General features: G+C 40.2%; 1 long non-coding RNA gene across 2 annotated transcripts; it reads left to right on the forward strand.

The window, feature by feature from the left end:
- Nucleotides 1-314: 314 nt before the first annotated feature.
- LOC149647914 (uncharacterized) lies at nucleotides 315-2,431 on the forward strand. Of its 2 annotated transcripts, none has more exons than XR_016371707.1 (5): nucleotides 315-456; nucleotides 530-950; nucleotides 1,025-1,150; nucleotides 1,224-1,860; nucleotides 1,964-2,431. It is a non-coding gene; the product is annotated as an uncharacterized LOC149647914 (long non-coding RNA). The 2 variants fall into 2 exon arrangements; XR_016371706.1 differs by having other exon boundaries at nucleotides 530-925.
- The last annotated feature ends 6,403 nt before the right edge of the window (nucleotides 2,432-8,834 follow it).

Genomic DNA, 8,834 nt, shown 5'->3' on the forward strand with positions numbered 1-8,834 from the left:
ACAACTTTCCAAAATCAACCATTAAACCAACATGATCCCACGGTTTCACAAATCCCAAAACCAGTTCTAATTCCAACCGTAATAAATATTTGACTACATTTTCTTGCAATTAACTTTGAAGCGTTTTGTAATGAACAGCGATGACAGCGGATACTCTTTTCAAATGATTCTGGACATTCACAGTACTTTCATGCTTCATGACGTTAATTATATGTCTTTCTCAAGCAAATTACTGTGATAGTACGTGTTTTACTGAACCACTTGTAGGCACCATTGGTACGCTTGTCAGAAAGGCATGGTCAACAATTGTTAAGTGGTCAATGACGTGAATTCCTATCCAAAGATATGACAAGAACGATGACCGCAAGTTGCGTCACACACAGAAGTATACGACGCATCACTATGATTCTGCGTCTTCTCCATCACACTTGCGCCATGACTACCATCTATCGATTAGTACAAATAAGTTATTATTCTACCAACGTGTCATCAATTTAAGCAAGCATTAATCAATACCGTCATTGTGCAGGGTATGCGGTCTTGTGTGGCACTTTGCGTTACCCGGGAAACACCACTTGGAGGTAGCCACACGTCGTTTCCCATGAGGAGTTTTGATGACGCAGGCCCTCTTGCCTAACGCGGTCGCAATCGGGTCGGGGAGTTTTGATGACGCAGGTCCCTTTGCCTACTGCGGTCGTAATCGGGTCGGGGAGTTTTGATGACGCAGGTCCCGTTGCCTACTGCGGTCGTAATCGGGTCGGGGTGTTTTGATGACGCAGGTCCCGTTGCCTACTGCGGTCGTAATCGGGTCGGGGAGTTTTGATGACGCAGGTCCCGTTGCCTACTGCGGTCGCAATCGAGTCGGGGAGTTTTGATGGCAGGCCCCCTTTCCTACTGCAAACCTCAATGCCTACAAAATATGGAAGTCAGTGTCTTACAAACACATCCATGTAATTAGACGTAGATAAAGCTTCACGTTGAAACACACCTTCCTGTTAAAATGAATTATAACTGGTTTTCGCAGATGTTTATGAGGTGTTGCCGGACACGATAACCAGCCGCTGCAGCCTGCCCATTCGCAGGGGCATCATCGTCGACCTGCATTTCGACAACTGCGTCATTCTCGACAGCACCATCTTCTACGAAAGAGGTACATACTGTTGTATACTGATGAGCAGTATGCAAAGAAAGTAACGAGCAATCTCTCATACCATTATCCTCAGGCAAGGGTATCTTATTCGCCAAACACATGTTGTGAAGAATGCAGCAAGCTGTTATAATGCGGCACACTTTGTCCGGATGGTAGCATAGTTTGCCTCCTGAGCCATCAAGGCAACGAAACCGTGACTTGAGGACGCCGTTAAGGCGCTCGATGACGTTTCGTCGTACATAAACAAACATAAATTTCACACAAAACACTATTACCGGCCACACAAGGAAATAATGCACAACCTACCACGAATATGCCGGGTGTTAAATTCAACCTCTGCCGGAGTTTGTGGGCGGTATACTGGCACCATGAGCCACGGTTGTAAGGGATAGCCTCCATCACCAAGAAGATAACCATGGGGCATGATCCCTTCCACAAATGCCTCAAACAGCCTGCTATTTCGCCAGATGAATGAGTCATGAACGCTATCAGGCCACCGAGCCGCCACATTCATGATGCGCAATTCGTTGTCGCTGACCTATTGTAAACGAAACATTTTAATTAAAACGGATTTGTTATGAATAGAGCAAAATGTCTCACAAGTTGAACGTTAATGGAGAATGTCCCCTTTCTGTTCCTGTACGCATTACTGTTTGGTGAAGGGCCTTTGATTGGAACATTCGTACAATCAATTGCTCCAATAACGTTTGGTAAGCTGCAGGTGGCCATAAAAGACGCCTATGATCGTAACAATTACAATAAAAAAACGTTCCTTTGGAAAGCTAATATCTGAGTAAATTCATACCTTCATAGACCTTACTGACGCCTCATCTGTTGGAAACGATATCAAATCACTTTTGACATTAATTATGGCATTGGTGACCCGTTCAATGCTACGACTGACTGACGCCTGACTCATGCCGTGTTCGTAGTTGCTGGCCAAAGCGTGCTGAAATGTCCCCGAGCCATAAAACAGCAGTGTTACGAGCACTTCATCCTCCACCCCAATAACATCCACACCACGGTCGTGGTCTTTTTCCAATTGCGGCCTAAGAGCTAGGCATAAGGCGCGCACACTTAAAATGTCCAAACGATACTGTGAAAGAAATATCTCCTCTGGTAACAAGAACGCATTACGCCTCTGTCGGAGATATTGCTCGTCATCGAAAACGACAGCAATAGCTATGTCGTTAGCTATCTGCGCCATGATTAATACTCTTAACTGATATTAAAGAGTGTACTTTTAATATGTATATTCCACAATAAATAAATCTTACTGTTCCCGCTGTAAACTCAATGTAATATGCTTCCCAGAGCTAAGATGAAACCTATAGCGCCACAAGCGTCAAGTTTTCACTGTTTTCAAACTTCCCGCCATTTTGGGTGCTGCTATCCTCACCGCTTGTGGCGCTGCGATTGCTCAAGGTTGACTTCAAATATCCCGCCATTTATGGTGCTGTTTTACTCTCCGTTTTGGCGCTAGTGAGCCTAACATGATAGCCGGATATCACGTGACCCGCTAATACGCCGAGGGGGCGTGGTCGTATTAGTGAATTTTCAGCTGAATACGGCTACTGAATACGTTCTTCGCGAAATGGCTTATCAAACAACCTAACCCCACCCTATTTTAGGTCAAAACCCCAGGATCTGACGTCATAATATGAATTTATGCGAATCTAGAAAATACAAACAAGCTATTCGATTAAAGGTAAGGTGAAGTGGAAAATCAAGTTTTTTTATCAATTCAGGACAAAATTATAAGATCTACCTGCATAGTGCTAAATGCTTAGTAAACCATTTAGGAAACATCTGCCAGTGATTTTTAAAAAGAGAATAGGTTCAGATTTTACTGATATAGTAAAGGTTCGACCCTAACTTTCAGGTAACAAAATATCCGTGCGAGCGTGCAAGGTTTATGAGATCTCGCGCTAAATCGTGAGTGTTGCGGATAATACTTAGCTGGCAGACCGTGTGTTATGCGATTGGTCGGATGTGTTTTAGCTTTTTATGTATCAATGAAATGTGAATATGTTAGGATTTTTAAAATCATTCGAAGATAGGTGTTCAGATTGATCTTATAAATAGCAGACGAATCGATATAAAAGCCGATCGCATAACTCTTCACTTTCACTTTAAACTTTAGTGGTAGGGAGGTGATGAGCAAAATCAAGTGAACTTTGTACCGTATAAGACCAGGAATGCATACGGCTACCAGCCTACGAGGATTTATGGTGTAGTGTTTTTCTCTAAGTGTCCGCTAGATTCCTGAGGTAGAGAGCTTGAGGAATCATTATGAATGAGCCACGATAAACGTCACGGCACGTATAACTTATCTCGCTGATCGTTGAAGCGCCTGACCTCATATTTTTCTCTCCCCACTTCCTATTGGTAATGACGCAATCGGTTCTTTTTTGAATATATAAATTCGAAGATCAGAGTGTCATAATTTTACAATATGCCAATCGCCTTTTCTTCATTCTGAAGAAACTTCATATGGATATTGCGGTATAAAACTTCATTTTGAAGAAACTTCATGTGAATATCGCGGGATAAATCTTCATTTTGAAGAAACTTCATAAAGTTCTAGCGGCATGAATCTTCACTTGGAAGAAACATCATATGGATCTCGCGGCATGGATCGTCCCCACGAGTATATAAAATGTTTTAACAATCCTTATAAACGTTGAGTAGTGATCCTGATGGTTTCTCGCTTAACATGATTCGTTCCTTCATAAAAGAGTTAAATGGTAAATACAGACGTCTTTATCTTTGAGTGTGAATGTTCTAACATTGAAGTATTAGAAAATGCCCACCTTTGATAAACTCACTTCAATTAACGCGTAGGTAATTTCAGTCTCATTAGCGAACCTTTAATATTTGACCCGGTTTTTTTAAAATCAAGGTTAAATAAAATTTACAAATTCAAAATTCAAATTCTCTACCTGTATTTAAAATATCGATTATTTCCCAGAAATTCCATTTCATTTGGTTCCATTTTGGGGTGCAGGTTCAATTGTAGCATCTACAATCCGCTATTTTCAAAGGCTATAAAATGTTGCTGATAGATTTTTGATTGTTTATTAGTAACGAGATTATTTATAATACTTAGCGATAATAATTAAACAGAATTATAAAAGCATTTTGAACTTGCCGTTGAATAGAATTTTGTAATCTGGGTATTTTTCTCAAGTTGTGATTGCGGTGTTTTACGGATGACCCCTTAAATTAGAAATCATTGTCTTTCAGTTTTTTAATTAGATCTAGGGGGTCTTCCTTAAAGCAACGCAATCCTAACTTGTAAACTGTGTCACTTTCGGCGTAATATCATTGGAGTTACATGTTCGACTCGAAATTGATTTGACATAGAACTATACCAATGATAATGGAAGATACGTCCAATAGGGTCTTAATTGTTACTGACCACTATTTGTCTCACGTGATTAGGCCTATGGCCCACAGTGGCGCCGCCAGGGTTTTTATACAGATAGGCTAAGGAACATTTTGGGGCCCCTTATGAAATTTCAAGAGAAAAATTTTCTTGCACAGCGTCGATTATATTAAAGTAACAGCTATTTTTATCATATTATTCATATAGAGAAGTTTAAAATATTAAAATTCAGTATTATCAGACAATAGACATATTATATAAACTATAGTTTGCGAAAATAATAAAAACACGGAGTCGGAGAGAGGGGGGATTTTCAGTTAAGCCGCCTACGGGGCCGTCGAGAGATTTTGCGGGCCCCAGGAAAGGTTATGGGTCGGACCCCTAGAAAAATTCACCAACTCATTGGGAGGGAAACTATCTGGGTCCAGAGGGGTGGGTCCGCGAAATTAAGCATTCCGTGCACTCGCCGAAAGCACTTCAAAGTTCAAACACTCATTTCCATTAACTAAAAGTTCTTAATATGCCTACCTCTATTGCCAAATTTCAAAGCACGAAATACCTTAAGTCAAATCTTTTTTTTTCACTCACCGGCCGATCTTAAAAATTCTAACGTACTTCTAGAAGTGGTAGAAACCAAAAATTTGTCATTTATTTAGCATTTAAATTATAAGGCTTAAAGCAACGTCCGGTGCTCGCGTGATAGTCGACCATACCCCCTCTGTAATCTGTACATTAATAATTTACCTTCTTTTACAATTGTAATAGTGCGACACAAACAGAAAACTTGAGTAGCCCCACAGAAAATCCAAGTGATTAGCCCCTCGTTTCCCTGACCTAAAAAATAATTTCCTGGGCCGCAATTAAATTGTAATATACCATATTAAATATAGAAAGATACTATATACTTTATTTTGCTTATAAAATTGTTTTAGCTTTCTGGAGAATTACACGTAAATTCTTCGATCGTGATAAACACCGCCTTAAGACCATTCAAAAAAATATACCATCAGTATATACTTGCTTTTGTATTTAAAGTTAACCTCAATTTCCTTGAATGTTCAAAAAGAGAAGCGGTCCTTATTGTCGACGGGTGACAGAAATTTTGACGGGAGTGTTTCCTTCCATTATATTAACGCAATCCAATAATCGTTTCTTTCAATTTAGATATATCGAGAAAACGTATAGCACAATTCACAAACATTAACCTCACTTGTACAGTTAAGTGAAATGCTTAAACTTACTATCACTCCCCATCAATTTTATAATTTTTCCTACTTTTTCGATACCTTCCTATTAGTTCCTATAATTTAGACAATTTTCCTATATTTTCCTATTTTTCGGAATTTTTTCATATTTTGCGCTTTCTCACTGTTGGTTTTAGTAGATATCACTCAAAAATTTGAAGTGTTACATACATGAATACAGTTTTACATTTCTGCCACCAAGGATTAATAATATAAGCTAACATATCGCTTGTATTATGAATCCATGCTGCCAGCCTGCCACCATGGAGCTATAATTTAGGTGACTTAGGTGCAATATAAGGCACTTTTAAGGAAACATTATTCTCACTTCGATAGCCTATTCCACTGATAACGAAACGGTATAAAAGAAATCTAAATTGTAAAGTAAGCCTCGCAGTATAACGCGAACTCGCAAGCGAGGTAAACTATATTTTATTGTACTCTTCTATTCATTGACCAAGTAATAAATGCTAGTATTTTAGTCATTACATCTGCAGTATTTCCTCCCACAATACACAACAAATTGGCGACGGAGGCGAGATATTTAATACAGAATAGATTTTAGATAAAGTCGCGAGTTTTACGTAAATCACGAGATTAAATAAAGTTTAAGTCGGTTGTCAAAGTTACGCACGGAGACACATCTCAAGTACAACAGTCGTATTTTGCCGGGATACGTACCCACCACGACAATATGGAATCGTTCAGCTACTTTGGATCCTTTAATAGCAAAGTCGAGTTATGATCATTATACTCAGAGAGATTGAACCAGTTTTTCATCGTCACAAACGTCACGACGGAAGAGATGAAGAGAGCTCAACTAATGACATTCATCGGGGCTGAGACGTATGGAACTCTAAGAAACAGTCTCGCCGACGAACCCAAAGGACAAGACATACAAAGAACTGATTGACGCCCTTGCCATGCACTTCAACCCAGTACCTTCCGAGATAATACAACGATACAAGTTCAACATGCGAGAAAGACAAGCCGGGGAGACTATAGCCATTTACATATCCGAACTACGCAAGATGACTGAATTTTGTAATTACGGAACATCGCTAGACGACATGTTACGAGACCGTTTAGTTTGTGGATGCCGTGATGATGCTCTACAGAAGAGGTTACTTTCCGAAGACAACCTGACGTTGGCCAAATCTATTCAAATTGCCCAAGCGATGGAAACAGCGAGTCGCAACCTTCTCGACATTAAAAGTCAAGTAGCACCACCATCAACGGAAAATGCAAATGCTATCTCAATACTGCACCGGAAGAAGAGGTCGAAAAGAATAAATACTAATGAGCATTCGCACCAGAATCGATCCAATGGTTATCAGAAGCAGTCTCAGAAATCACAAGAAAGACAGCATTCTAAATGTTCGCGATGTAACGACACAGGACATTCCTCACCTGACTGTCCATTTCGTGAATCAAAGTGCCACAAATGCACGAAGTTGGGTCATATTTCGAGAGCTTGCCGTCTAATCCAGGAAGATCGAATGCAAACCAGATCAATCATTAAGTTTCAAGAGCCGAAGACGAAATCACTCGTCAAGATTCGTGATATGTCGTATTTCCGGAAAACGTACTACAAGAATTACGAAGTAATCACCTTGATGATTCGTACCAGAATAGCAAACTTCCAGAACCATATCAGATTACTGTTACAATCAACAATCAAAACTTCAAAATGGAGGTCGATACCGGTTCTGCATACTCACTTCTGCTAAGTAGCAGCAAAGTACAAGATCTCTTGAAGACATATGAATTGAAACCTCTCAACATGAAGCTTACGTCGTTCTCTGGTCACGAAGTCCACGTAGTTGAAGTAATCTATCCTAAAGTCACGTTCAAAAATTAAGAAGATGTACTTCCTTTAGTCATTTCTTGCGGTGAAGGTCCAACACTGTGTGGAAGAACTTGGACTTCGTCACGTTTGCCGATACTTCAAAATGGAGTCCAGCCTCAACTATCAAGAGTTTCTCATGTCAAGCAGACACCGGAATTTAATGCCATTCTGGATAAACACGAAGAACTTTGCAATGACCAATTGGGATGTCTCAAGGATGTCAAGGTTCATCTGTACCGGAAAACTGATATTCAGCCTGTGTTTCATAAAGACAGATCAGTACCATACGCACTCAAGGATAAAGTTGAGTTAGAGCTAAAAAGGATGGAAGACACTGGAATAATTACCCAGATCCCAGTTTTCGCAGCACCGATATTTCCAGTACGAAAAACAAATGGAGAGGTCACAATTTGCGGTGACTTTATCGTAACGACGAATACGATCATAGATGCAGACAAGTACCCGCTTTCCAAGGTGGAAGATATATTTGCGAAGATTTCAGGATGTACAGTCTTTTCAAGAACCGACATGAAAGATGCATACAGTCAACTTCAGCTCGATGATGAATCCAAGAAGCTTACAGTAATTAACACATCGAGAGGCCTATTTGAATACAACAGACTCCCGTTTGGCGTTTCTTCCGCTTCCACTATTTTCCAGAAACATATGGAAATCCTTCTGGCAGATCACAAATCAGTCTCACCATATCAAGATGACATTCTCTTGGGAGGCATCGATTGTCAAGACCACAACGAGAAACTTGATAAACTATTAACCACACTGCGCTCAAACGGACTGAAGCTTGGTAGAGACAAATGCCAATTCATGTGTTCAAGCTTGTATTTCCTTGGTTACCATTTGGACAAAGATGGACTTCATCTTCAAACCTGTAAAATGAAGGCGATAAGGCGATCATGGACGCGCCGGAACCAAATAATCTCGAGAAATTGCGCTCCTTCATTGGATTTCTTAACTTCTATTCGAAATTTACTCCGAACCAAGCCACAGAACATTCCCCTCTCTATGATATCATGAAGAAAACATCTAACTGGGAATGGACTGAACTACACAAACAAGCGTTCGCTAATGCCAAGAATCTACCAGCAAGATCAAACTTCCTAACGCACTTCGATCCTAAGAAAGACATTCGATTGGCATGCGACGCGTCACCAAGAGGAATTGGAGCAGTTATATCCCACGTAG

Source organism: Phalangium opilio, unplaced genomic scaffold, assembly GCF_054372755.1.
Source record: "Phalangium opilio isolate 3A_F unplaced genomic scaffold, DU_Popi_V2 ptg000088l_1, whole genome shotgun sequence".
Lineage (NCBI taxonomy): Eukaryota > Metazoa > Arthropoda > Arachnida > Opiliones > Phalangiidae > Phalangium > Phalangium opilio.